Source organism: Diadema antillarum, unplaced genomic scaffold, assembly GCF_040938485.1.
Source record: "Diadema antillarum isolate AM-2024a unplaced genomic scaffold, OU_Dant_1.0 scf00000115, whole genome shotgun sequence".
Taxonomy (NCBI): Eukaryota; Metazoa; Echinodermata; class Echinoidea; order Diadematoida; family Diadematidae; genus Diadema; species Diadema antillarum.
This window is the reverse complement of record NW_027271004.1, coordinates 2,411,842-2,437,120: the sequence shown is the minus strand read 5'-3', so window position 1 is coordinate 2,437,120 and position 25,279 is coordinate 2,411,842. Positions and strand designations below refer to the sequence as shown.

The 25,279-nt window shown below is 41.1% G+C and overlaps 1 protein-coding gene across 1 annotated transcript in view; it reads left to right on the top strand.

Moving 5' to 3' along the window:
* LOC139719836 (uncharacterized) overlaps positions 1–25,279 on the top strand; it is a 341,386-nt gene that overhangs the window by 245,471 nt on the left and 70,636 nt on the right. The window lies entirely within an intron of this gene.

The following is a 25,279-nucleotide window of genomic DNA, read 5'->3' as shown; positions in this document are numbered from 1 at the left end:
GACACAATTTTGACCTTGACAAAGCAATTGTTACTTTTCTACATGTTGCGTGTAGGCGGAGGACCGGTATTCAGAAAGAATGACTGGCGTGTACAGTTCCGACTGGGGCATGTCAGCAGCCCTTTGCCATGGAGATGTGGATTTCATGAAGTTCATTGTCTGCCTTCAGTGCCCTGTGGTATTATAAAACCAGGAGAGGAAAAAAAAAAATGGGGGGGGGGGGGTAAGGGAGAGAGGATTGAAGAGTGTATTGTCAACAATGTTAGACAGCTGTCTGACAGGAGTGTGAAATATTGTTCATAATGGAGTCTGAAAAAAAAAAAAAAATTGTCTGGAGTGAAAGTGAGAGTAAACAATCACTTGGGACACAGGGGGCGGAGTTTGGTAGGAGTACTGCAACGTTTCTTCCTCATGTCATATTGCAAATGACGCATATGCCTACCATATGATTCACAGTTCTTCCCTAGATACTGGTGTATTTATATATAGACATAAACATAAACATATGAACATATAGATAGATAAATGAATATATAAACATATTGTGTTTGATGAGAAGTGAATGCATAATGAGAAATGAATACTGTAAATCAGAATGAATATTGAAAATCAAATACACAAACAGAACAACTATCCAGCAATGTGTTTTTAATATTTTCTGCAGTTTTGTCGTCTAGCCATACCATATTTTGTTCACTTCATGATATATATTATGTAGGCCTATATGCCCCCCCCCCCCCCGAAAATGCTGGAGTTTCTTTAAATCCCATTGCAGCTTATTATATAATGCATGTATACATGTATATGTACATGTATTTTGTCCTTGAGTATGTCTGTGTTTACCAGTATATTTATTGTATGTGATATGTTTGTATATAAATTTATTCATGTGTGTGTGTGTTTTTGTGTAAATCTCTGGCCCTTGAACTTAGTGTGACGCCAAGCTCTGTTCAGATTGAACACATATCATATATATTGAGCAAGGTCAGGAGACTGCATATGGCAATAAAAGAAAAAGACATATTGACAATATTATTCTGTTCTGCATGGTGTTGACTTTCCCACGTATGCAGCCATCCGTCCATACTACATACACACAAACAACAACAGCTTTTGTCATTCTGTCATGTTTGTTTGGAGCGACTTTCACAACGTTTTGTTCTCCACACTCTTGTTCAAAATGGCTTATTCTTTCCTACAGAAGTAAAACTTTCCTCTTGGTCATAACATGCTTAAAGGTACTATCTCTCTTCATTAGTTGAATGCAATGTTCAGCTTCCACCTGTCAGCAAAGCAATCCAGAGTGTTTAGTACCGTAAAACCAACAATATTCAAGTACATGAAACTTTCATCAATTTTGTGAGGAGCAAAGATTCACGAAAGTAAAATGCACGCCAAAGGTTTTGTCTACACAGTGCAATGAATGCCAAAAGCAGTTAGTTTCATCCCACATAAAAGGCTGTCAGCTCCAATTCATGAAAGTTTCATACCATGAATGCTTCTGGTTTTACACTACTTTGTACAATTTTTTCTTTCTTTTTATAGGAGTTGTGATTGTTTCGTATAACTCACTATACATTCACAACCATTTACCCTTCCTTTTTTCTTTCCTTTCATTGTTTTCATCCGAAAAAACATCTGTTGTTACTCTTCACAATAAAGAGTAGTAGCTTACTCTTTTGACTTGGTGACACCCGTATGTTTACACTACCAGCTGCCCAACTTCATTCAAAAATTTCACTAGTATTTGAGACATATATTGAACTTGGGAGTTTGGGGGCAAAACACTAATGCTGATTGAAGCAACGACTATTTTGGGAGCCTTAGCCAGTGCAAACAGTTTATCCATGGTATGTTTTTGCCCCTGCGGTCAAATAGTTTAGAAATCACTCCGGCTAATGAGACATGATGACTGAAACTGGCCCACAAGAATTTAACCTCCCAGGGTTCAATTAAGGGCAACAATATCGACCCCTCCCATCCCCCCCCCCCCCCATGGCCTACCCCAGCGAAAAAGTGCAGTTCTGTATGCCAAGTTTGGACTGTCTTGAGTACTAGTGTTTATGAACGTCTCCATACATTTTGCTTTTTTTGGGGGGGGGGGGTGGGGGACAGTAACTTTTTGCCTTGGTCTTTTAGGGAAGCAGAGGGGGTAAAAATTTGCCCCCATCCACATGCATGGATTGTTCATGTGCATATTCCCTGATAAACAAGAGTGGTGATGCCCTTGTTTGAGAAAAAGCAAAGCAACAATTTTCGGCCATGTCTAGCCCCAAATCAAGCTTGTCTGCTTTGCATTTGTCAAAGTTGTCATTTATGATGCATGTCACTTCATCAACACAGCAGTATTTTTTTAATTATTATGTTGCCCTCCTGCTGTTTTGTAGTCCAAACAAAATCAATCCACCCACCATCAGATTGCGCTCCATATTTTGCAAGCATTGAGAGAAATGGAGAAAGAGAGATTGACAGAACTGAAGGAGGAGAAAGAATAGAGATATTTATGTTTACATACGTACTTCTCACTGTATTCTTAGCCCAATACACAATCCAATGTCCTCTTCCTTTTTCTTCCTTACCCTTCCCCCCCCCCCAAATCAGGAAGAACTTAACACACCCCACCCCACTCTCACTCTGTATCCAGCCATCTCCCAGCCCCCCCCCCCACCACCATCCAGCTAGTTTCTCCTCCCCTCCGCACTTGACCTCATCTGGGGGGTCAACTACCCATCTGAAGGTCACAGGTCACCCAGAGTAATCCTTTCCCCTGCGCTTGTCACAGGGGAACAGTCTGTTTATGCTGGTCTAGCTCTCTTGTCGGGTCGTTTTGGTTGAGATTCTCTGGATTCTTAGCCAGATATGATAAAGTCTCTAGAAATCATGGTTTTCCAGATATATTGTTGTGATGTCATGTCACGTGGCATTTTGAAAAGTTGAAAAGTCATAGAACCCTGCCAACTAGGCACAAGCAAAGGGAGTGGGGAGTGGAGGAATAGAGAGGAGAGAAAGAAAAAGAACGTGATCTCAAACTTTTATTAGCCTCTACCAAGGAAGGAGGTTATGATTTCATTTGCATTGGTTTTTTGTTTGTTTTATTTGTTTGTTTGTTTGTATGTCTGTTTGCAAAATAACTCATAAAGCTGATGATGTAAACGAAAGGCTTCTATATTGGGAAATCGGGCAATTTTCATCATGCGTGTGTGGGTGGAAATGAGCTGCTTGGCAGAGGTCTGTGCTCTCCGAGTGCTTTTCCAGTTTGAAGATGAAGAGATGTTTACCATTAATACTTTTGGAGAAAAAAACATCAACTATGTCTTATGCAGCAACCTTCAATAATTATTTTTTGGATCATGATTTTTGTGTGTTCTTCAGTAAGACCTTGCACTATCATAACATTTTTTTTTTTTTTGCTATGTTATGTTCACAATGATGAATTGTCATAGTTGTTTTCATATGTCTTACCCATGTTTGTGTCCATGATTCATCAACTCGCGTGCTTTGCATTTGATTAGTTTTCATCATTTGCCATTAACGACATCGTATCGCTTTTGACATGGATTGTTTATTGTGTCTTTGGACTGTTAAAGTATACAAAGTGATACACAGTAAGCACGCCAAGGACACATTGATGTGTGTATAAAGAAAGGAGGTTGATTATGTTTTAAAACTGATTCTTGGAATATTATGCGAGATGTCATTGCATAACAAGTGAATGAGGTCACATGTTAACACAGAAGCCAATTTTTCAGGGTCACCCTGCATGATCACATGGTAGGCAACACTCAAACTGTTTTTTTTTTTAATCTTTCCTGCGTACTTGTCCGATTCAATTTAATTTGAACATTTGCCGAACATTGTTAGACAGTTTAATATCCATGCATCAGTGCAACTCTTTCTTGGGAGAGAAAGTTTGTCACAAGCTCCCTCATGGAGTAGGAAGGGGATTGGTGAGGGAAGGGGGTTGGTGAGGGAAGGGGGAGTGCACCAGCAAATGCAAAGCCATTGTTACCATGGAAACCATTCCAATATTTTAAATAGATAGCCATCACATTGTCCTTGCAGGAAAAAAAAAATGTTATTCAACCATGGGGAGGGGGTAAGTTTCAGGTATTACTTCATGTCTTATAAAGAGGGCTTTCATATCTAACTAAGAACTCGCTTGTAAAAAAATTGAATTGACAAGCATAATTTGTGTTCATGTGTATTGTTGTTGTTTTTTTTTTTCTGAGGTCTAAATGAAAACTCAAATCCTATTTCTCCAAATCACTATCTTAATCCTTTGACTGCTTGGGGTGAGGATTAGCATAGCAAAGCCCCATGGTCTTCCACACACTGTCCAAAGTCCCTGACTCAGAAAGGGTTAAAGGGACTGTACAGTACTGGTTGAGGTAGGGATTCATGTTTTGAACATTCCTAAGTGATATAATAAAAAGCCTCTTATGAAATATGAAAGAGCATGTAATTTTAAGAAGGATTCAACGTTTATTTGATGAAAATTGGTTTTCAAATGGCTGAGATATCCCAAAAAGTGCTAATAATAAAAGGCGACATGCCCCAACTTTATTAGTATCTCTTTGTTTCACCTTGTTTTTGGATATCTCAGCCATTTCAAATCCGATTTTCATCGAATAAACTTTTGATACCCCTTAGAACTGCATGCTCTTTGACATCTCATAAAGTGGTTTCTGAATATCTCACAAAACGTTAAAAGCTAAATCTTCACCTCGACCAGAACTGTACACACCCTTTAAAGTCACATTTGGACAGGCATAGTCCAGAGATGTTTTACAATTAGGTTTTGCTCTATTTTGAGCATACATTGATAATCTAATAGGTTTGACGACTTGATTACAATTTAAGAGGTGATGTTTAGCTTGTTATCATCATATCTTTGCATGTGTGAGTGTATCTTATTTTGTGTGTTTGATTGACAGGTCATGGCATTAGTAAAATAGCTGTCATTTGGGATGTCACGTACAGCTAGTGGTCAGACTTGTGCCTATGTCCGAACACTCAATAATATCATACCTCCTGACACATTGTAGATATGAATATTGTAGAAACCATCACTACAAACAAGATCGTGGGTGAATGTGAAAGCCCTCCTTTTGAACCCAGTGTCATCACCCGTCCCTCCTTGACCCCGTTCGCAAAAATGTCTCCTGTAGTCTTTCAATGCAAACACTTTTTCCATTGATTGTTTCATAGTGCTTGTAGATATAAGTCTTGACTACTGTGCATAATATTCACCACTAGTAGTTGATTTTGTGGTCAAGATTTTTGATAATTCCTCATGATTTCAAACAAACTAGGCACATCCATGCTATAGAAGACTGAAGCAAGTAGGCATCTTACTGATGAATGTATCTTCTTAGCACTTTCAGTCATCATTTGTGTTATAACAATTTTAATATACTAGGTGTGCTGCAACTGCAAGATTGTTCCTATGGCAATGAGCTAGCACTCGCTTTTGACAAATTTCCAAAACATTCTCAACACAAAGTTGGGAGAGTATACCTTAAAGAAAATTAACCAAGGCTGCCCATCCATGTGCTTTATTTGTCGGAAGCATTGTGTTAGTTCAGTTTTTGCCTGCACTACAGGTGCAAATTGTGGCACAAAACCAAAGAAAAAGAAAAGTTTTCAACTTGTTTTGAAGTGATGAGGGCTAGAAGCTGTCCTTGAAAAGCCGGCTTTTGTAAAACATGTTTGGCAAAAAGTGTAGGCCTACCTATCTCTCCCTCTCTCTCTCCTTCTCTCCCTCCCTTTCTGTTTTTACCTTTTTCTCTAAACAAGGTGAATTCACAGTAAGACCATAAAAAGTGCAGCTACGGTATTGTAGTACATTCCTTCTACTAAACCGTCCTTTGTTAGAAAACGGACCGCCTAAACTAGAAGCAAAGGGAAAGGGGGAGGGGAGGAGTCTTCACTCGTTACCAGTCTTTCTTATGGCTAATATTTCCTGAATGTTGATCATAAAACGAAATGGTTTCAGAACAGATGGTAGGGGTGCGAGAATCGTCCCAGCGACGCTTTTAAGGATCTCTCTCTCTCTCTCTCTCGTTAGATATCTCCAGACGTATAAAGGTGCTAACTAATTACTGTTGGAGACATGGGGGGATGGTTAATTGTGACGAATTAATTAGGGCTCCTCTGCAATAGCGCTGACTTTACAGTCTAGGTTTCGTAAGGGACCAGAGAGCATAAAATATTGTCTCTCAAAGGCAATAAACCTAAAGATGGAAGAAGAGGAAGAAAAGAAGAAGAAGAAAAGAAGAGGAGAAGAAGAAGCAGTAGTGTTTGGTTCTACGTGTGCAAGATCTTGGCGTTTATCGTTCTGACAAAGGTAGCAATTAATTTGGCAGTTCCTTTAACCCTCCTGCCAATGTCTCCTGAAGTACATGCTTTCTTCAAACAGTTGCTTGTAGGTGATGTGTCCCCAAACCTGTGCTAGTGTATGTCGGTGCCAGAAAAATCCGTCCTTACCCTTTCTTGCCGGATTACCATCAACTCTCATTCTACGTGGACATGACCCGAAATTAAACCAATAATTTCTTTTGATGTCATAAGTTTGTATCTGTTTATAGAGATACAGTGTATTTTATTATTCCGTGATGCATATCTCGTTGCCATACATAATTTTCTTCTCTTTTTTTGTTTTCAAGCCGATTTTTATATTTTTACTGGTAGTTGCACTGCTGAATCACTGATCGGCTCATGATGCTGTTGCACTGTGTGCGACTGCGATCATATTTCCAAAAATCACGAGGTTATCATGTTCAAATGAATGATTTCCCTTCAATATATGATGGTATTTCTTGCAAGAGTTTCTTATCAAAATGGTATGCTGGATGAGAAACGGTCATGTGCGTTTAAAGATTGCCAAGTAGTCTGGAAAGTCAAGACTATCAGCCCCTTGGCCCAAACATTCCATCTGGTTGAATAGCTATCTACATTCCCTCGTTCCTTCTCTCTCTCCCTCCCGTTCTCTCCTTTTCTATCCTGCTCTCCTGAATATCTCCTTTCTGTCTATTCCCCGTGCTCTCTCACTGGTGATGAGGAGAGTGTGTTTCGATTGTGTGTGTGTGTGTGTATGAGTGTGTGTGTGAGTGTGTGTGTATTGTGTGTGCTGCTCAGGCCGAGCAAAAACCAAAGCAACCTCCCTGGTAGTGAAGTGGAGGTGGTGTGATGTATACAGTACAGCCTGTGTTGGTGTGTGTGTGTGTGTATGTATAATGTGTGTGTGTTCCTTCTCATTGGAAGTACAGTACATGCTGCCAGTTGGCAGAAATACAGAAGCTACCTCCAGTACATGGGATTTGCTGTTATTGTACAACCTTGGAGCTATTGTCCGCCAATTGATACAGGGAGCGCACTGGGGAGAGAACCAGAAAAGCGGGGGCTGCTGGTCCGTGGAGGAGAAAGGGAAAATAATTTGGAGAAACAGACCAAAAAGAAGAAAAAAAGCACACACACAAAAAAATCCTGATTCACAAGTGATGGTGCATGTAGCTTTGTGACGACCCAGCCAAATGTGACACGAGAAAGGTTTGGATTGTGGAGAGTTCTGTAGATTTGAGGCTGCATTTGATTGTAGGGAGCTCGATGTTTGCTGGTTTTGATCCCCTACCTTCTCATCGCGCTTAAAAAGAAAAAAAAAAAGGAGGATGTGTGCATACGCCGCTGCCAAGAAGGATATATTGAAATGGACATTGCGCAAGGAATTCATGTGTGCATGAAGCGTTTGTGTTGACCTGGCGGAGCAATAGATAAAGGGATAAACACACACCGCCCATATCCCACACCAGCCATCTAGCCATTCAGTGCACTGGTCCGGCCAGCCAGCCAGCCAGAGTAGTGGTGGTCAGTGAGCCAAGCTAGCTGGCTAGCCAGACACACTACCGGTATCTTGATATCCACACTACATGCCTGCTCTCTGCTAGAGGGAGAATTGCATTTGAGCTATGTATGGAATATACCCAGGGACTATTCTTGTGTTATCTCTGCTGATGATGCTGTGATTGTCATCTGCAAAGAATTCTGACAGGCGCGTAACGGTGCAGCAAGAGATTTGTTGATTACGCGTGTGTATCTTGTTTTTCCATTGTGTAACTCTGATTTGTTGGTCGAGCTTGTATGCTCCATTCATTCAGGGATGTGACCATATCATATGGAATATACAACAGCGGTGATTCCAGGAAATAGTAACGAAAAACGAGAGGAAAACAAATCAGAGTTTCTTCAAGTTTGCTGTCCCTCCCTCGCCCCCCAAACTCTGCCAAGCAGCCTTCAAATATTCACTCCTGCCCAGCTCAGCTCTGGCTACCCTACCCCAGCCCAGCAGGTTGACTTGAACGTGCCGATGGAAGAGGTGGCATTGATGGAATATTTTCTGTAGGAAACATCTTCTCCACCAGAGCTGCAGGAGCAGGCGGGGTGAGCTGAACCGAGCGAGGGGGATCACTTTCGGATGCTGCCGAGACCATACACTTGCAGCGGCGGCCAGTACATACATAGTGGAAACATACATAGCCTGAATATCATGCAAATAGGATGACGGACGGAGACGTCTCGCACCCAGTGTGAGTGAGTGAGTTTGATGTACCGAAATGTCAGTCAGCTGTTGACAGTTTTCACAGATGGGTTTGATGTTCCAGAGAATAAAAAAAGAAAAAAAATGTTTCTGCCAATTACCTCTCAGGAGGACACAGAGGAGGGGGGAGGGGGGTAGCTGAATAGAGTTTGAGAAAATCAACTCAGCAGGCATCAATATTGGATTATGAAAGATGGTGAAAGTGGCAAATATTATGAATATTCTGCATATTTGCTCCTTTGGAATCCAATAGAGCGGCAGCTTTCATATATTTCATGATCCTTTTCACTACAGGCCATACTACATCATTCCCCCACAGCCTGCATGCTGAATAAAACTGTGACTAATATTCATCAAAATATAATCACAGTCCCACGCTTGTTAAGGATGACAACTATAAAGCAGCTGCATTCCGTTGTGTCAAACGCATGATCAATCGAACAGTGACATGTGTAAGTTTCCAAGGTCACACCGGCTAGCTGTTGTTATGATTACACTCCTCACTTGTACTATTTGTTTGAAATGTAACAAATTACTTATTTTTTTCATAGAAATAAGTTTTATTACTTGTGTTATTAATACTATTTGCTTGAGGTTTTTGTCTGGACTTTGTTTTACACTTCATGTATGTATGTATGTCTCTTGACTGTTTTGTTGCATTCTTATGAGTAGGCCTACTGGATGTTGATGCCGGAAACAGTTCTAGAAACTTCATGAAATCTGACATTGTAGAGCTACCTGCTACTATTGTAATTGGGAGCATGGTGTGTGGATACCCCTTAAATTCATACTCTTATCATATGTTTACAACTTCTAAAGGCAGGGATGCCAGTTTTCCGGCAATAGCCGGAATTCCGGCTTTTTCATATTTTGGTGTCCAATTTCCGGCTTCGTAATATTATTTTCGTCTGTGTGGGAAAGCCGGAAAACACGAGAAAGAAACAAAGAAAGAAAGAAAGAAAAACGAAAAAATATGATCATCTAAACTTACGGGACATTCACTTTCACGATTTCCGTAGTATGTTTCATATATACTTGGGCATGAGAATATCACAAAATGACTGTCATGCAAAACTAGCGCGATGTTGCTGCTGCTGGCTGGGCCATGGGACATGCAACACGTGCGATGATAGCGATCGAACAGTGTGGTGTTTCTATGCGATGTACTATGTGCGGTCGCGGTGCATGCATCATAGTGCGCTCTCGCTGTAGCTACAGCGCTGAGACGGTGTGGTGAGTCGATTGAGTCAGCTGAACGAAGCAAAACTTCGGATTTTACGGCACTAGGACTTCTTTATTTTTGCTACAAATCCCTTTTTTCCCTAGAATACGACCACATTATTGTCTGGAAAGCGTTATACCAGCACGTACGATCGCGATCGAACAACGTGTGGTGTTTCTAGGCGATGTACTATACTGCGGTGCATGGATCATGCTGCGCTCGCGCTATAGCTACAGCGCTGAGAGAGTACAGTGAGTCGATCGAGTCAGCTGAACGAAGCAAAACTACGGAGTTTAGGGGTTAGGATTTCTTTATTTTTGCTACAAATTCATTTCTCTGGATTAGATTTGAGGGAAGAAGAGCCCTCAGAAATGCTCAGATTGCACCAGAGAGCATCTAAGAACCCCAGAGCTTCCAGGGCCCTTGAGCGGGCCCTGGACCCCGGCCGAAGGGACCTCGCGCTTCGCGCTCGTGATGTGCGCTTCGCGCACATCAGTTTCGTTCACAAAAAAATTTCCGGCCCAAGAGCGATTTGCCACTGGCATCCCTGCTAAAGGGCGCTACAAGAGTAGATATTGTCGTTGTACTCTAAGTTCATACTCTGTCCCGTCCCAACTGAAAATGAAGGAATAGTTTGAAATTGAAGGTCAGTAAGTTGTTCACCATTGCGTCAACATGTTTTGCCACCTCTGACCACATTTAAATGAACAAAGCTCTGCCATGAATAGTCGCAGTATTCAAAATTCAACCCAGATATTGGAGCATAAAGATATTGACTTCCCATCGTTGTTTACAGTGGAGCCTGGACGTACATATAATGCAGTGTCATACTTTCAGTCTTTTGTGCAGTTGCATGTTACACTGTGGAGGTCAATGCAATGGAATTGTTTAAAGTCGATTGGGGGAAAAAAAATTGAGTTATAGCCATTTATGAATGTGTTAGCATCCAAAAGTGTTGTGGCCACCATTGGTATACTGCTGGATGAAAATGCTTGTAACTCCTATAGCAGTCTTGAAGGAAGGCTAACCCATGGCACTAGCTTGGCCTGGTGTAAAATATGATTTGTGTGGACGCTTTTCAGCTGGTATCACTTTCATGATGTGTTCATCAATGAGAGCACATCTGGTAGATAACACAGACAGCCCCAGCCCGAGCTCTCCTGTCATTAATCTCTTTGGTCACCATGGCAACTAAAGAGATGTATAAAGGAGGAGGGGGAGTAGAGAGTTCTCTAGAGGTGATTTATGAGGAATGAGCAACTTTACCAGGATGAGGAAGTTGGTTCTTCTCCCCCCCCCCCCCCTTCCTTTTCAACCTCCTTCCTCTCCTACTCATGTTCATTAGTAATTTCTTACCTACTCAAGATCTCTCTTTGTGATTGATATCACATCATACATTCCTCATTTCTCCTGAATACTTATTTAAGGGTGCTTACATTAGTTCAGACATAGCATACTTTCAGTTTTTGTACAATGTATGCATAGACTCCAACCCCAAGCACCTTCTGATCTGGAGATTCTCCCGCCTGAAACCCCTAGCAAACGGGAGACTCCAACGTGATGTGCGTGAAGCGCAAAGTTCCTTGTGGCCAGGGTCCACCTCTGGGGTTCTAGATGTTATCTCATGCTATCTAAGGCTTGTTTTTTTCAACATACAATGACAATAAGTAAGATATCATTTCAAGCGGGAGAAATTAAATCTCAAGCGGGAGAACGGGAGATTTTGCAAAAATGGGCTTTCGGCGGGAGACCTCCCGTCAAAAGCGGGAGAGTTGGAGTCTCTGTGTATGGCTGTAAGGGTCGTCAGTGCAGGCACATTTTCAAAAATCCTACAATGTATGGCTATGTACAATGGTGAGTAAGTGAGCACGCCTGCGTATCCCCACCAGTTACGAAGTAGGCAGCACATTTTACAGAGCTTACACCAGAAATTATTCCTGTCCATTTTCTACAACATTATTTGTGTACAACCAGACAGACACAGAAATCATTGCGTGAATGTATGTTGTGGTACAAGTCACAGGCACTCAGACACACAAAAGTGCAGTACCACAGGGGTACATGTATTGGAGGGTCACGTACTGTAACCATGGTTGCTATCAATAGTATATCTCTCCCTAAACTGTGCATTGGCTGGGGGGTGGTGAGTTATTTGATTCACAGTTTTTACTGATTCTTGATTTCCCAATAATTCTTCGTGTTCATAGCTTGCTATAATTCAGTAATTCCCTGCCCCCCCCCCCAAGAAAAAAAAAAGAAACATATCTATCTGTGTCCTTTTGTCATCTCTCCTAAATTCTTTGTCGCCAACCAAACAGAGAGATGTCACTACAAGTAGTTGTAGCCACTCTCTGAATCAGGGTGCTATAAATAGTGGTTTACTACTGTGCTTTCAGTCTGCAGAGCTGTTTGATACTTGAAAGGTTTCTTCAAAGTATGCAGAGGTGACAATAATTCTCATTACCCTCCCTTCAACAGAACAGACAGTGATTGTTCCATGGAGATGGGGGGGGGGGGGATAGGGGAGGGACAGGTCACAATTTCAGCAATTTCAGCACAAGACCAACAAACAAATGTCATATGATCCTACCCTTGTAGGTTATTTTCTGCATCACTGAACTGAATTCAACTCTGAAGTTTTCCATGATTTTATAGAGTAAGCATAAAATCTTATTTCAGAGCTCTGTAATATTTTGTAAACCTCATACATTTGTGCCTGAATTTTGTTTCATCCTCCCTAAAAAAAAAAGAATAGGAAAGAAACTATTTATCTCAAAATCTATGAGTGTTTGCACACAATCCTCAAAACTAGAATTGGATTTGTGTGCATGGCTTGTATCCCTCCGCTGTTTTTCATGTGATATTTTACTCATGTTTAAACCACACTGCATTGTCGCAATTTGCACAAAAGGTGGAAATTCCGTCCATTGTGTTCAACCCATAACAGTATGGACTGAATGACGAGGGCAGAAGAAGTGCTTGGCTGACGGTTCCATGAAATACGATGTTATGGCGGATTCTCCTCAGTACCACTGTTCCTATCAAACCCTGGCCTATATGCAGTAGTGCAGTGCTGAACCGAAAGTGCAAATCCTCCAGTGGATTTCCCTGCGTACAGAGTCAAGAGTGTCCTTGCAACACTTCACTATGATAATTTTCAGATTGATTGAACTGTCCTCAGTGATTGATTTTGTCTGTCATGTTTTGTTTTGTTTTTCTTTCAAACAAAATAAGAGCCACTAGCCACACTGTCTGCTTAACAAGAGAAAAACACAAATATGAAATCAATACCTTTCTGGGAGATGTACAGAAATAGAATATAGGGCCTATATAATTATGTGGGGTCATATTTATGTATTGATGAAGTGTTCGTGACGTGTCAAATTAGTATCAGTTTTGTTGTTGTTGTTTTCTCTTTCTGACATTTTAAAGTAAAAATGGGGGGGGGGCACAAATTTCCCTGCGGTGCCAGTTACAGGTTGAGAAGCTAGGAGCTGGATTCACCCCTTGGATGTGAATTCTTTGAATACACACAGCTGTATGAGTTGGAGATTCGGGTTGAGTTCATTGTATCGTGGATTGACAATGTCCATTGTTTGTTGACAAGTGACAGACAGTGTTTAGGGATTTATTACTATTATTATTTTTGGAGGGTGGTTGTGGCATGAGAGAGAGATAGACTGGTGCACAGACACAAAAAACAGATGCAGGTTGCCACCTATGTCAGTATCTCTGTACTACACCACTCAAGCTTGTCTGAGCTGAAAAAGGATTACATTCTATTCCCCATCTCACCCATAACATATCTCTGCCACTCTATGCACCAGTTTTCACTTCTGATGTTGGCGTAATGGTCGACATATTTTCTCGGTTTTTGTGGTTGTATGGATTAGCAAAGTCCTCACCTAACTCTGGATTGATATGCAAGGAAATAGGGTTTCATTTTGATACAGTGCTGTGTTTTATGTTTTTGGCCTAATTCTACAGTGTAGCTCAGACTAGTGATAAATCCTACTGTCATGCGTATCAGCCTGCATTGCTGCATTAAACGATAACAGCACATCAATGTTAAAGTGACTTAGTTTTAATACCCCACTGAAAAAGCAAAAGTGGCGTCAAGAGACTGATGTTTCATTACAGTAGACTGTGCAAAGTGGGATATCAGTTGAGGAGGGTATTCCTGTTGATTGGGAGGGATTTGAATAAACAATTTCCTGTGAATGTAATAGAATTATGCACCTCCTTATCAAGTACTCTGGTTTACTGGGTATCTGCCCTCATAGAGCCAATCTGCAACTAAGTGGGAGTAGTTGTGTCTATGTCATAATGTTGTTTCTTCTTTACAAAGATGAGATGACCAAATTCTTATCTATAATTGCTCTGACATATTACTGTATTTGACACTACCAAACTGTTAACAACTGCATGATTTTCTTGTAGAAATGCTGCTCTGAAGACCAAGTAGCTTGTCTTTTCTAATAGTTTAGAGAAGAGTATGATGGAAATGTCTAGTGGCAGTAATGGATTACAATGGAAGCCAATTCTCATTTTACCTTCCCAAGGATGTCCATTAAAAGTTTTTGTTTTCTTTTGTTGTTGTTGTAAAAAGAATCCACTTCACCCACATGGCCAAATCGATGCTAATCTGAAATCCAGTACAGATGCATTGGCGAGTGCTTCTTTGCAAGTCGGGGGGGGGGGGGGGGGGGGGGGGGTCTCTTCTGTAACATTCAATCCGTTCATTGATCTGTTGTGGGGGTCAGATAAAAGGCTGTCACATTGATCCATCAGGCTAACAAACCTCCACCCTTCTTCAACCCCCCCCCCCCTTCTTTATTCACTGTATACCAGGACACAGAATAGGACGCTAACTTTGCCCTGTAAGCTCTCTGACTAAACCGAGCCCAGTTTTAGTTCTCCGTCACCTGGCCAGCTGTACGAATAAGATTCTATCGTCCTGCTTTGTCGCCCTAGTTTTTATTTTCCGTCTTGACCCGGGCCTGTGTTTGCATTGACGGTGCGGTGGCAACATCATCGTCGCTCTCTGCTGTGTTTGGGAAGCAGCTGTTGCCAATCAGGAATTCCTGTGTTTTGTTTTGCTTTGCTTTGTCACTTCGTTCGTAGTCCTTATTGTTCTATGATCAAGCACCGTGGGGTCATCATGATGGGTAAGTGAAGTAACTCACTCATTGTCCTGGGAGAAGGATTCACAAACTGACTGCCAGGGCAAGATATTTTTAGCCTGAATCGTCTACCACCGATCTTACATTTGATACACCTGCTACTTTTTGGATGCTAGTGTTAATCATAGGTGTTATATTATTATGACTGACACAAATCATGCATGATGGTTTACCACATGTGTATCGATACTACTGGTACTGGTAGTATAATGTTCAAAGAAAGTAGGACCTACTGTATATGCTATAATTTTCGCGTACATAAATTTTCGCGAATTGCCGCTGTCACACATTTTCGCGAGTGGTTAAATTCGCGATTGGGGGACCAGAGAAAATATGAAATGGCAAAGAAAGTGTGAATTTTCAACTTACTAGCAAATAAGAATGATCTTAATACTAGTTATACACTGCATGAAAAAAAACTTACCAAACTCTGCGAACTAGTAAGTTAGAATTCAACATTTTTGAAGTGGTTAAGTCCATCGCGCTAGATTTCTGAGTGGTCCCCTTGCGATAATGGATTGGCTCTCTACAGTATTCGTAAGTAGACGTGGACGTGCGTAAACAAGCTTAGCCAGTATGATCTGTTCGGTAAGCCGTGACATGGTATACTAGTACTGAAATGTTCGTATCATCAAGGCAAGGGATTCATGTTGGAAGGTAATATTTTCGCGTGTTGTTAATTTCGCGAATAGCTCCCGACTCGCGAAATTCGCGAAAATAAAACCCACGCGAAATATATAGCGTATACAGTATGTACCTCATATAGGGCCTAGGCCTGATACTTTGTCCGAAGGTTTATATTGCTGATGTGTGTCAATATATTATGCTACTTTAAATGTCACAGTCTCTCGCTGAAACCAGATATTGTAAATAAAAAAATGAAATGCATTTTGGTGTCTGATGTAAGGTTTTGCCTACAGTGTACATTGAGATCTTGGGGTGGTTGAAGACACTGCAAATCATTCTCATACAAAATCAGGAATTTAGTAGAACATAGGACCTGTCAGCTCAGTTTTGTTGTTATGGATATGTTCATTTTTAAACTGGAAGCATTTGTAAACCTTAAAAATGGAAATGAAGCTACATGTAGAAGGAATGATGATGTCAAAAACACATTCATGGTGACCATTCCCCATTGTCAGGGCTGCATCGAAGTAACCTCACCCTTCACCATTCCACCACCCCCCCCCCCCCCCCCCCCCCGTGACCTAGATTGATAGACAATCAATCATCTGTTATGAATGATTGTTATAGGCCTACCATATATGACTACTTTGTGTTATCTTATTTAATGATGGTAGAAGACAATCCCTAATGACTGTGTTAGAGGTTTTAGAGGTGTAAGAGGAAATGCATCAATATAAAAAATGAAACAGATTGTGAGTGTAGGCCTATGTACCTTCTGGAGCCCTAACGGTACACACAGTCAGTGTGTATCATCTTTGGTTCTGCTGGAGTAGAGTTGAAGAAGCTCTTCAGCAAATGGGAACTATCTTATTGAGCACTCCATAACACATGTGTTTGTGGCTCACTGCGGTAGAGAGAGAGAGAGAGAGAGAGGATGCGTCATGTGCCCCCAGTCCCACGCATGCAGTTTGGCGTGTGTCAACACGAGTGGGCCTTGAAGATTCAGCACAGGCCTGTGCTGTCATGGTTTCAGTGAACAGCTGTTTGCCTCGGTAAAATTGATGGCCCACAGATGTTTCAGGAGTGAGCTCTTTACCCTTCCAAGGGCCTGTAGACAAGCCAACAACATAACAAAACTGTCTCCACTTGAGTGGTTAGTGTACGTTTACAGTGCATTCTTTTGTGATTATGAAATTGGTAGATGTATTAAACAGGCGATTAAGTGATATATTGTTGAAAGTCATTGTCATTTATGCTGTTGATGAAATGAACATCTTTGAAATTCTCCACAGCAAAAAAAATAATTATTATTATTGTATGGACATGACAAATTAAATGAAAAATGAGCAAGGAAATTGAGGTTTCATCGACATGACAACTTGACGCAAAGGTCAGTCGTAGATCGTCATTACTCGCCTCACAGAGTGAAACAATGAAAAAGAAAACGCCATTTGAGGCAAAACAAACAAATAGTACAAATACAGGAAGTTTTGAGTTGGAAATGGATCATAGAGGACCACTTCCCCAATCAGCCGACAGACAGACCGGTAGCAGTTCGTGGGAAGGCCCTTTAGTGGTAGCGACTAGACGATCATTGGCACGAAGGTGGATTGGGAGAATAAGGACGGTGCTGCAGGTCCAGAGCCGCACAAATCCTGAAAGATTATGGTTTTGCAGAAGGCGGCTCAAGTCCTACTTGGAAACTCGCCAGTTCGCAGACTTCGAGGTTGTTGGTATCTGCTGGTGGGGGGAGGAGGGAGGGGGAGGGGGTGGGGGTGGTCGCTTCGTGGATCGAGTACCTCTGTGCTATTGGTGTTCTTGCCATTGTTGTTCTTATTGTATAAACAGTGTTGAACACACACACACACACACACACACATAACATATTTTATGTAGGCCTTCAGCTAGCCCCTGGATAGTTAATTACTTCCTTTGTCTGACAGCTGTCATTGACTGACCACACAAATTAAACTATACAAAGCAGCATGCAGTGAATCAAAAACCGAAACTTCACCAGATACTAAATAATGAAACCAGATTAAAACGTGAGCAGAGAGGGGCTAACTGGTTTTCTGTGAGAAAGGTCTTCAAACGATGAACAATGAATTCAACAATTTGTCTAAAAAGTCGTTTGATACCTTTTTGACAAATTATAGCGATGTCTTCAGTGTCTTGGGTTTCGCTTGTCCTCATGTGAATGGGACCCCACTCTGACAATGATGTGGTTTTGGATATCTCTGTAATGATGATGCGACTTGGAATTACTGTGTGAACAGGGCCATTGAAGCCCAGATGCCTCCGCTTCCTTCCGATTATACCATCCTGTAATTCGACTTGGTTCTTCATTCCTCTTTTAGCTGTCATCATTGTTGGCAATGATCCCTTTCTGACTTGTTAAAACTACCAGTGGTGTGACCCCAAAGTAGAAGGGCTGAGTATACCACCACCAGCCTTGCAGGAAATCCACAAGTCCGGTATCTTTTTTTTTTTCTCTCCCCACATCATCACAAAAACACAGGGTTGAAGCGATCGGTAGGTACTTCATCGGAAGAGAGCTGCAGATCTGTTACACTATCAGTAACGGACCAGTGCATATCAGTAATAACAGGGATCAGATGGACGGACTACTGCCAACCGCCTTGTGTGCATGCTGCAAAGCGGGCCGCCGTTAGATGCACTCATTAGGAATTCTGTCAAACTTTCGGCTGCCGACATTTGCACGCTGGCGATTTTTTAATTCGGCGTCACATCGCACAACATTCATTGCCGTGGAATATTTTCTGGAAGGAAGATACGGAGAAGAGATCCTAGCAGACTTTTATTGAGTGCAGGCTTGATGCTCGGCAGTGACAGGGATGATATCGTGTGAGATAACGTCTTAATTACATGATTACGAGAAGTCACGACGTATCGGGCCCTGTCATTATTACACCAGCTGTTGAACTTGGTACCCATATGGTCTCTCTGTGTCTGGAGTATGTGTGCAAAGTGTGCGGATCTTGTTTACCCTGCTACTACTTGTTTTTTAATCTCACATTCTGTATAGAGGACTTGGGTCTCCGTGAAGTGGGTCTGTCGTTGTCGGCAGAGCCTAATGTGTAGACAATTCAACAGTGTTCGCAGTGGCTACCCGTTATCTACAGTACAAGTGCACAGTGAATAGGCTTCTGGTGGAAGTCGACGATAGAAGCTCACTCGCTGTGGGAAAACCATAGGGTGTTGCTGGAAAGGGAAACTATCACAACATCATTGGAAAGGACATTATCGTAGGATATTTTGGAAAGGAAATTATCACAGCGTTTTAGGAAAGGAAGCTATGACAGTGCCCTGAGAAAGGAAGATATTCATCATTGCATGGAAGAAAAGTGGTATATCACAGTGGTATCTGAAAGGAGCACATCGCAGTTTCTTTTCATTGTTTGAAGGGATACTATCCATGATAGCGTTGTGGTATCCCACCATCGAACGCGGGGTAGAATCTGCCAGTTGTTGATGTGCGTGGCGATCGAATCAAGTCCCACGTCCACGGGAGCTGCCTGCCCGCTGCAATAAATAATTCATCGCATGGTGTCAGGCAAGGCAGGAGGTGGTGCATTTCCATGGTCGGACAGAGGGGTTGGCACTCACGGGGATCTCTATCTCTTTCTCTCTGGTTTCTGCCAATTTGTTGTTTGTTTGTTTGTTTTTTTCTTCATTCTTCTAAGATGACAACAAATACATGAAACGACAAGTGCGCCTAGCAGCTGGTCCGAGTGGGGCAGAATTTGGTGATGGATGTGCCATTTTCCTTGAATAGCAATCACCTCCCCTTCTCGCATGCCTGACCTGGCTGCCTGGCACACACCATAATGATTAGCAATTAGTCGGACATTTCTGTGTATGATACGAATGTACATGGTGGTTTTCATGCTTTTATGTCTTTCATGTGTGCACCCACTTAAAGTTTGACTTGGAGTGACTTTCAGTAACTTTAGACCATCAAGGGAAGGACTTTATGGTATAGCGGTATATGAACCACCATCCCACCACCCGACTGGAAACCTATTTCTGCCTCATTCGATTCTATGGTACCGCATAGGGCCAATCATTTATGTTTGCCGATACCCTGTAGTGCTAACTGGTACAAAAGATGGATCAGAATCAGCCGAGAGGGAAAGTGCGGCCTCAAAAGCGAGGCAGCAAAGACGACATGTATGTGGTAAGTCTAAAAAACAATGCACATATCATGAAACAAAGGAAATAAAGAAATACATATTGTAGCTTCCCACTTTCAAGTATCAGAAGGAGAGGTTCTACAAGTTTTTATCACAGTGATGACTTCAGATGAGTATTTTTTTTTAATCGACTTTATTCACAGCTATACTTTCTGATATTCTTTTTCTGTATGACATTGTTCCTCTAAAATTGGCTTCGTACAACATCTGGGTTTCATCACAGGGCTGGGACTATCATCTTTTCTCCATCGGAAGCTTTTGAACTCATGTCTTGTGTCATTTTTTTTTTCAGTTTTTGTTTTCTCTTTTAAAGTTGAGCTTCTCTAGCTCAAGTTGAATACAAATTTTTATTTCTTATGTCACATTCGTGTCGAAAATTCAGAATTGAATGCTAGCGTACAGTGTACGTATTTAATTTCCGTCATTGACTCTTCTAAGGACCAAATCCACACAGAGCTCCTCCTTCTCCTCCGCCTCCTCCTCCTCCTCTTCCTCCTCCTCTTCCTCCTCTTCTTCCTCTTCCCCCTTCTTTTGGGGAGGGGGTATGTATTCTACAGTGTGATTCAAATCCATTCATTTATCGCAGTATATTTGATTTCTTCCTCGTTCCTGACGGATTCGGAACAGGCTGGGAGAACTGTCAAACAATGGGGCATAACGGCACTGATTTATGGGGGCAATTTTTCGGGGGCCATGCTCTTTCCGCCGTGAATCTTCTCTCACCGTGAACGAACGCACCGAAGGAGAGCAAATTTGTCGCGGCGGCAGCGCTTTCCAGCGAGACCTCATCGACTCTTATTGGAGGGCAATAAACTATTCTAAAACTTTGAGTGCCTGTCTCGCCTTTACGCCAAATGTGCCCAAATTAGGGCATTTGTGATAGATATCCTTTTGACGTGATACACTTCAGAATGCCACGCAGGGGAACTCGGTGATACCATTAGTCCGAGCCATCAAACGAGATGACCTTGTTAACTTTATTGCTGCATCATAACAACATAATGCTATCTCCCTGCATTAGTTTTGACATTTGTCTCTGTTTTTATTTTTCAGTCAATGTCAGAAACTTTTGACTTCTCTTCTTGTTCCTTGGTTTTGGGGGGAGGGTTTTTTGGTTGTTCATTTGAAGTTTTACGTATCAAAGAATGATTTCAGCGTGATTGAAAGGGATACATGGCTATGCAGATATTTTGTATGCTGTCACTTACGAAACACAGAGAGAGTTGATATGGTGGTTGAATCATTGATAGAAGTTGATACTTAATGTTTGTGTAATGTAGTCCATTTTTTTCTTCTGCACAGTATTGCATGTTGTATGAAAAAAAAAATGAAAAGTACTTGATGATAAGTGGTATGAAAGTAAAAAGTTTCTGTTGCTGAAAGTGATACGTGTGCCGAAACACAGCTCAAATCGCTCTTGTTGCCTAGCAACGCTCATATACCTCTTGAGGTATTTTGTCTGGGCATAGGTCTGGGGCAGTTTTATGACAAGGATGCATTATATAGACATGATAGAGAACTTTACTTTTTGACGCCCAGCGCAGTTTAACCAATTGGACAGCGGAAGTAGAGCAATTAACATTGTGTGAGATGAATACTCTCTTTCTCTGCGTACTTTGTACTTTGGCGCCCAAGAATGTGGAGATTAGCCCAAGAGTGCTGTGTTTATTTTGGCTGCGTGAATGAAGATTCATATCCGGATCTTTCTGATGTTGAAGGTTTGTGAGCAAAGGACGTCTGCCTAAAAAAAAAAGAGATGATTTCTGACCGTGTAGTATTTGTTCAGATGTTTTCCTTAGTCCTTGGGAAGAGTTGGGCTGTTGTGTTTGAAGGAAAATGACCTCCGCGGATCAAGTCCTCAATGTTGCTATCTCCAGTGTCATCCGTATTGTCTTTGAGATATTTTTTTTTTTCATGGCTGAACCATGTTATCAGCTGTCCCCATGAACAAAGTTATCTTCCTCTTGGATAAAAGTCAAGAATGATACAAAATTTGCTGATTGTCCTTTTAAAGGGCTTCCTCTATTTATGGTGTGATAGATCAGTTTATACTGACTTCAAAACTTTTTGGAGCAGAATATACTCTGTATCCATTTTTGCATGCATGCATCTATTTGGGAAGATGAAAGAATCCAAGCTCACGTCGATCATACTCCTTTACCTCACTGTCCTAGAACTTTGGGGAAAACTTCTGCCCTGGGTGCATTCACTTGATCATTGGTGATAAAATACTATAACAGTATTTTGTGCATTGACTCATAATGTTTAACGCAAGTAGGCCTACACCGCAAAATAGGCCCTACAAAGCAAAATGTTGTGGTAATCTAGGGTAATAATTCAAACTTTAAACAAAATATGCTTGCAAGATTTGAGTGTGAATCATGCCACAAAGTACCAATGATCATACAGTGGTGTGTTTCTCACTGACACACTTCCTGTCTTTTTCCCGTAAGAGATGTGCACTGTATGCACAATGCTTGTACCAGAAATGCCATGTGGTATTTTATAAATGAAAGTGTTGCCAAGAAATTATGGAGATATTTATTAGCACCGCTGTATTTCAAATGTGAATGCACCTACAGTGTACGTGTTTTAGACCTGCACTGTGCTTTTTCTTACGATCGGCACAGAGGACTGGAAACTGATTGTCAGTAGATAGAGTTTATCTTATCCCTGTTGTGTCGGTATGGCCTTCCTATTTGGCCGAGGAACATTTGCTATGTACATGTACACTGTACACCCAAGTTGGCATGCTAACTTTACAACTTCGTAGATCAAGTGTGAATGGACTTCTGAGTAGTGCTGATGTAAAAGCTTTGCAAGTTAAAGGAGCATTCCGGACGATTTTCATAATTTCACATCATGTAATACATAAATCGACAGTTCCATGTATAGATTTCTGGAATTTGTTGTGGTCCTTGAGCAGAGAAACCAATAAATTAGAAATCTTAAATTACACTGAACAGTGTTGATGACATCAGAGCCTCATATATTTCAGAAATGTAGCAGTCTAATTCCATTACAATACTGCTTGTTTAACAAGTTCACCTGTGAAAAATCTATGCATGCCTTCTTCTTATGTTCTGCTTCCTTGAGCCCCAACTCATGCATTACTTTGGTGAGACTGCTTATGTCATCATCCTTGTTCATTGCAATTTGTTATAGATTTTGAAAACATTCTCATTCCTCATCCCAATCACTAAAAATTCTGAAACTCTGTACTCAGTTTAACTAATTTATAGTTGTTCACATGTAAAAGTCTGAAAATCATCCGGAGGTCCCCTTTAACCTGAAGGGCCTGGGCACATTACGGGTTAATACTGAAGTACATTGTATTCTTGCCCTGCAAAGTTCAATGCTCTCGCACATTTTTATACTTGCCCAACACAAATGTGTGGCAGACCCAAACAAGCATCAGCTCCATATAAATCAGTTGTGTCGTGGTCTCATACTTGGAGTATGAGGTATTTCTGTGCATTAATACAAAACTGTATGAAAGCAAAGTGATGTTTTCTTCCATAGTGAATGAAATATGAAAGATCAACTTGTCTTTTGTGGGAATACATTATTTTGAGAAGATTTATATATATTTTTGTACAGACAATTATTTCCACAAGTTAAGTTCTGTTTGATTTTGAGAGACAGTGTATTTGTTCTTCATGTCAACATCACACATATACTGAAAATCATTCTTAGATGAACTCATAAGATATTCCAAATACACCTTTGTGATGTAGGCCCTATTTATTTTGGTCAAAAGATGGTCTTGGGTATTGCAGTATGCAAATGTTAGAGCGGTCAGAATTTACACCACAGTATCGAATGATATCTGCACAGTCACGCGCCACAAAGAGTGTGGGCCGCTGGCCCACATATCAAATTCGTGGAAGAGACAGCAAAATAAACAAACCGTCTGCTACACCAACCAGAGACTTTGACCTTCGACCTCATTTTATGCTAGGAAAAAGAATTCCATGCTTAATTCATACATGAAATATTCAATGCAGCCCCAGAGATAAAAAGAAAGAAACACGCTCTTTTTCAAGGAATACAGTGACTCATCAAACAGTGGCATTGAGACCCGGCATTGCCCCCAAATATAATACTCTCTCTGTAGATTCGGTAGTCAATGGTAGTGACTGCCCCCGAAGCGAGGGGATTATGGAGAGCCGTGATTTGCTCGGCAAAAATGTCGGCAGCAGTGACAGGTTGGCTATGGTAACCCAGTGACATGGCTGAGTGGAGGTCAATAAACAACAAAAGAAAAGAACAGGGACACATCATGAATGACTTCTTGGTATAGACACTCGCCTCAACTCAAACCCCCATTCATGACCGGGATTTTCTCGCTTGACGCAATTTCAGGAAGTCTTACAAAAACTTTGGTATTCAGCCAGTATTGGTAGTAGTGGTAGTAGTAGTACGTCAGCTCCCCTCTTTTGAGTAAAAGAGAAATGTCTCTGTGATCATCGTCATTCATCTACAACCATTCACAGTGATCAGGAATATTGTTAATGTCGTCTGCTCTCTGCTGTACAATTGGGATGCCTCTTGTAAGAATTATTCTCTCATTTGATGTGTGTGGTTTATATTTGTTTATATTTGTTTGTAGTTTTTTTATTTCATTTGATTGTTTATGTAATTGATTCATAGCTCTCTTTCTTTCTTTTTTTCTTTCTTTTTTTTTTTGGGGGGGGGGGGAGGAGTGGTAATTTCTGTCAGGAATTATAATTTTTGGCCCCCCAAAAAGTTTTCTGTCATGACCAACAGCATTCATTGTTTTGTGATGTAATCAGTTGTGTTGGTATTTGTGAAGAAAGACATGGATTGGTCTTTAACTGTGTGGCACACATGTTGACATGCATTTATACGTTGTTTCTCCCCCCCCCCCCCTTGTTTTTTTACTTCTTCAAATGAAAGTTTGGAACTAATGCCCTTTTCCATCTAAGCACATGCATAAAAGTTTGGCATAGTCATAGTCCTTTAATGGCTATAATTATGAAGATGATGATGATGATTACTGTTATTGTTGTCATTATTATGATTGTTATCATTATTGATATTACCAGTTGATATTATTATTAATTCATTCAGGCCATGTCTTCTTCATTTCCTCACATGGAGTTTTGACTCGCATTCCCCTCTGTAAGAGTAGAAGAGATGAGCGAAGAAGATGGGTAAATTGCGATCTCTTAAGATTTTCATCCCCTCAGTCTATTCACCTGCTTCAGATCATCAGTCGGACATTATCGCTTCTTTTTGCCCCCTCCCCACCACCCCCCCCCCCCCCCAAAAAAAAAAAATTACAACCAGTAAGAAAACATAATTTGTTTGTGCATCTGTTTGCATTTTTGTTGCTCTGATGATTCTGTCTGGAACACAGTCATCTAGAAGTTTTTTTAACGAACTAACATTTATTGTGATCTTGTCTTCTTTATTA